Source organism: Charadrius vociferus, unplaced genomic scaffold (assembly GCF_000708025.1).
Source record: "Charadrius vociferus isolate BGI_N301 unplaced genomic scaffold, ASM70802v2 scaffold593, whole genome shotgun sequence".
In the NCBI taxonomy this organism is placed as follows: Eukaryota; Metazoa; Chordata; class Aves; order Charadriiformes; family Charadriidae; genus Charadrius; species Charadrius vociferus.
This window is the reverse complement of record NW_009647739.1, coordinates 1,608,124-1,613,130: the sequence shown is the minus strand read 5'-3', so window position 1 is coordinate 1,613,130 and position 5,007 is coordinate 1,608,124.

Sequence of the window (5,007 nt, the reverse complement as noted above, 5' to 3'; positions counted from 1 at the left end):
TTGGGTAGGCTCCAGGTCTATGATTTATGGACAAACCACAGGCCAGGAATCTGCAGTCTAAGCTCCTTGAGCAGCAACTGTTTAAAACATTATGGCAAGAAATGGCCACTGTTTCCAAAAGAAGAAAACCTGGGAGCTATTAATAATGTTTAGCACTTCTGTAGTGCCTCACAATTGTTAATCAATCCTCCCACTCTCCTTGTGAAGTAAGTCAGAATTATTCTTACTGTACAAATAAGGTCTGCATGGAGCTTAAATAAATTTCCCTTAGAAACACAGTGAATCTGAGTTAGGGACACAGCCCAGGACTCGAGAATCCCAGCACAAAGTGAAACAAGCCTCCTCCAAGATCCAGAGGCATAAAGACAGATACCTGCTGGGTTTGGATGAGGCAATCGACACAAACGTAATAGCAGCTTTGAGAGCATTCTGCCCAATGCCCTGTTCATTTGGAAATCCTTCCCAGGGCAGTTCTGGGTCTGCCCACACCTCATCCAGTGACATCATGTGCTTTCCCAGTAACCCCTGGGTTCAAAAATCCCTGGGATTTCAGAGGAGACCTGGAAGCTTGGCCGCATACTGGAATTATCCTGTGCAAAGTCCATTCCAGCTGGTTGTCTCCCCTATTGCTTGGGAGGAAGAGGATGGGATGCTAAAGTCTATCTTGCTATCTTTCTCGACCCAGAACAGCTCACTTCCTAACGCTTTCCAGGAGACAGGGATGGAGAGGGGCACGTCTCGTTATCCAAGGCGTTGAAGGAAAAAAAAAAACCAAACCAAACTGATTTGTTCTCCCTCTGCAATCAGAATCATCTGTTGTTTCTCCTTTACCTCCCCCTTTACACTTAACCTCTGTGGTCTCTAGACCACTTAGTGGCCATTGCTGTGGTGCAGCACAGTCCAGGGCAAAAGAGAGGAGTTTATCTGTCTGGACAGTCACTTTCCCATTGTCACCCATGACAGAAGGGTGCTCCTTGGTGCTGTCTCCCACTGTCAGACCTGGAGCCCCTTCTAGCAAGAATTTTATCTCAAATCGCAAGCTCCTTCCCATCGCACTGCTCCTGGAAACAGTCTGGAACGTGAACAGGTGGGAATGGGTAAAAAAGCTTGCCGTAAGTCCTGGTCGAAATGGAATAGTTGGCACGAGAGCAAGGACCAAAGGCAAGTACTTAAATTTGTAAGGACTCCTGATTGTCTCATTGCTGTTGATCTATTTACAGCAGCAGGAAGGATGAAAAAATGGTGAAAGAAGCAGAGTTTCCTCCTCTTTTTAAGCTATATGGTAAAAGGTATCTTAATGAATTGTCCATTAAACATATCTGTCCAAATTTATTCCAAATGTCAAGATGTGATCTGCAAGGGATTTGGGGTCAGGTAATAGCAGTTAACAAAGCAGCAGTCTGTGAAGCCAAGCAAAGCTTGGATCTCCTTTAGCAGCCCAAGTAAATGAGGGGTAATTGGGGTTAAAACCTGATCCAGAAGTAAATCAGTAAGTAAATCCTCATGGAACTGTCCCAAATTAAACCCTTAGAAAGTCAGGAAGTCAGAGCTGTGACAGGAGATTCAGACAGATTCAACTTGAGTTTTGTTTCGCTCATGTGTTTCAGTCACTGGACTTGTTCTTTCTCAAGTGGTTTAGCAGATATTTTAAAAAACAAGTGTTTTAAGTTATCTTGCAACGTACTTCAAGAAATCAAAGGATATGGATTATTTTTATTTTTTTTTAGTTGGGCACTGTATTTTTAATGTGTTTAGAGATTCTTTGCATGTTTAACACCCCGTGCCTTTACCGAATGATGGTGATTCTTCTTGGAAATATATTTGATTTCACTTCCCAGGAGAATAAGACAAATTTTGGTTTATAACAAGTTAATTTGACATGCATGCTCTAACTTGTGCTATGTGACTTACTGAATGGAAACATGCATATTTTTCTGGCGGGCTTACAAGAAGAGATGGATATAGTGGCATGCATCACCCCAAAATTCACACTTCAGAGGAAAACAAAACAAACCTGCTTTTGGTGAAAATGCTGCGTTCGTGCTTGTTTTGCCCTTTCAAGAGACTTGGCACACTGAGTTTTGTGCTGAGAAGGGCAGATTAACACAATAAATTAATGCAAACCCTAAACTTTACTTATTGGTATTGGCCTCCGTGGCTGCTTCTCTGATTACCACTGACCTGGATTAAATCAATTTGTATCGAAAGCTTTAAAAAGTTAATCTGGAGCTGCCAAAGAGCCACCAGCCTTGCAAGTCTTAACACTGATCAGTAGATCTGCCCATCAGACTGAGCAGAGATAATGAAGCAAAACACAAATTTTGAGAAATATTGACTGGCATACTGGGGATAAATATGTATACATATATATAAAATACGTAATGTGTGTGTATTCATGGACACGTAGATAAACATATTTACTATAAGTACCATTGCACGGTGAATTCAAGCAGTTATTTTAAAAACATTTTTGTATTGGCAATAGTGTCTGCAAGTACCATAATCGTTGTTTTCTGCAGAGACAGCTCAAAACCAAAGTGTGATAGTAAATATCCTGTCTTTCACAACACGTTATCAGAAGTGTTGCTATTTCAGGGGCCTGCCTGCATCTATACAGTTACAATTCATGGGAGAGTACCACAAGCATGCATTGAATTAAGCCAAGATTTTCATTCTGGAGTCTAAAGCACTGGGGCCTTATGCCATATCTGATACAGAGCAGTTTCCCAGCGAGGAGAAAAAAGGAATTATTAAAAAATTGCTAGAAGAAGTCCAGTACGTCTATGTGGAGAATCAGCTAGTCTGCCTCCGATCAGCTGCCAGATTTTGAGAGCGCTGCTTTTCCCCTCTATACCTGTAACTGCGGCTGTGTCTTCCAGATGATGTTGGGTACAAATTGGGACTAGAGCCTGTTGCAGCAGCCATGTCCTTGTTGCCTTTAGGAATAGTGAGAGGCCTCAAAACGTCCTGTGAAATAGATAACTGTTTGGTAGCCAGTACGTACTGTTGCACGTTGGTGCTTTTGAACCTGTCATTATTAGAAATGCCACAGTTCCTTTGGCTCTTTTCAATGAAGACTTTAAAAGGCTGCATTTACTCACATCAGCAAGGCTCAGAGTGTTTGTGCTCCTCACATTGAGCGCTTTAAAGGATTTAAGCAGTGAAAAAACGTGCTTGTGTGTGTTACGCATTTCACATTTCTCAGGGACTCTTTTCTTTGATATCTCAGCACTTTTGGAATAGAAAATTGCGTTTGACTACATGAAATGCAGTAGAAGGCTACAGTGTTGCCTGGCAGCTGCTATGTGGAAGCTGGTCTGGCTGAAGATGCGCATGTTTGCTGTGTTCAGCATTGCTTCAAACACCGATGGGTGGTTTCCCCTACTGCAGGTGTGGGACGGGGTTTGCAGGCTGTCCAGCGCCTTCTGGAGGTGCCACTCTGACTCCTCCTGGTTATTCTTTTGAATATTTGGTGCTTTTGAATTTTGTTCACGTTTACGGTACTGTGCAACAAAATGTTACTCTGACTTGGCTTAGTTGTCCTTGTGGAACCAACGTTGTGTCTCAGTACATCATAACTGGAATATTTTTCAGTATGTTTGTGCAATGTGCGCTTGCACGTTCTTGCAGGATTTTCTTAAGAGTGCTTCTAATTCCCATAAGTGTAGCAACTTGAGAAAGAACTTGAATAAACTAGCAGAAGTGTTGAAAGACGCAAACCAAAGGATTTCTTCATATCAGTTTTGGGTTCTCATACTGACATGGGTTCATTGCATCTCCTGGGGAGATTCACTGCAGAAAATAAGCCCATCAGTCCTGCCACAATAACCAGGGGAACCGATTCTTTGCTTAAAATTCAAGGGTTTCCAGCTAAAATTGTTTAGCATGGGTCAAAATTAAATTGCTTTGCTGGAAGTGAAAAAGCATGGTGCCTCAGGAGCTTCTTCTATTTTAAAAATTGATTATTTTTTTTCTGTAAGCTTTCCAAACAAGCAGTGCTATGACAGCGTCAGTGTCTCTTGGTGATGTCAAATTACGGATCAAGATATAATTCTGGAAAGATAAATGTTATGTGTAAAGCAGCCATCATATTGCTCATAGTTCGAAGCAGTGCTTGGTATTTGTTAGTAAAATGCTTATCTGGATGTTTTTGAAGCAAAGTAATAGGAATGTCAGCATGTTCAGTGTACTGCTAATTCTCTCATCTCTGCCTCTTGGCCTGTTAAGTGTTACCCAGGAGTGATTTTGGTTCTTGCCGCATCCATACCAAGTGTTGAGAAAGAAATCCTGATTTCAACACAAAACATGCATTCAAAGCGCAAATCCAGTGTATGAACTCCCCCCACACCCATCGCATCTCTGATGATTTTCCACCTGCAGACCTTTGGCCACAATTAGTGATTCATTTGAAGGAAATGATTGTTGATCCTGACTCCAAGTTAGTATCTAGTACGAGGTCTCTGAGCCTTAGTGAAAAAATGGCATCCATCTTCCCATTCAACCCCAAGTAGTAAGAAGTATGAAATAAAAAGGCAACGCTCTTTCTTTTGGCAGATGAGCTCCGCCAAAGCCTGAGCTATGTAACTGCTCACCTTTAAATTTCAATACTGAAATACTGAAATTTCTGTGGGAACAGCACAGCATCCATTAGAACTCCAGTGCTTTACAATTACAATGGGCTTTAGCTGCAGCTTTGCAGCCTGCAGACACGTACCTTTGGTTTTAAATGTGAAGATGAGTGACTTTAGTGACAGTTCTGTGCTCATGTGGTATTTACCTCCTTATTCACAGTTTTGCTACATACGAGTATTTACATAGATTAGAATTCTTTTAAAATATTAGTAAGCAATGCTGTACGCTTTCCTCTTTTGGGGGTATTTAGTTAATTCATGTAAGTTGCAACCAGAGCCGAGAACCTCTTCAAACGCTCCAGGGCGTCGCGTTCCCCCGGGCCAGGGCCTGGCCCGGCTGCGGCCCTCAGGCGCGGGGAGGCGGCCGGGCCCACAG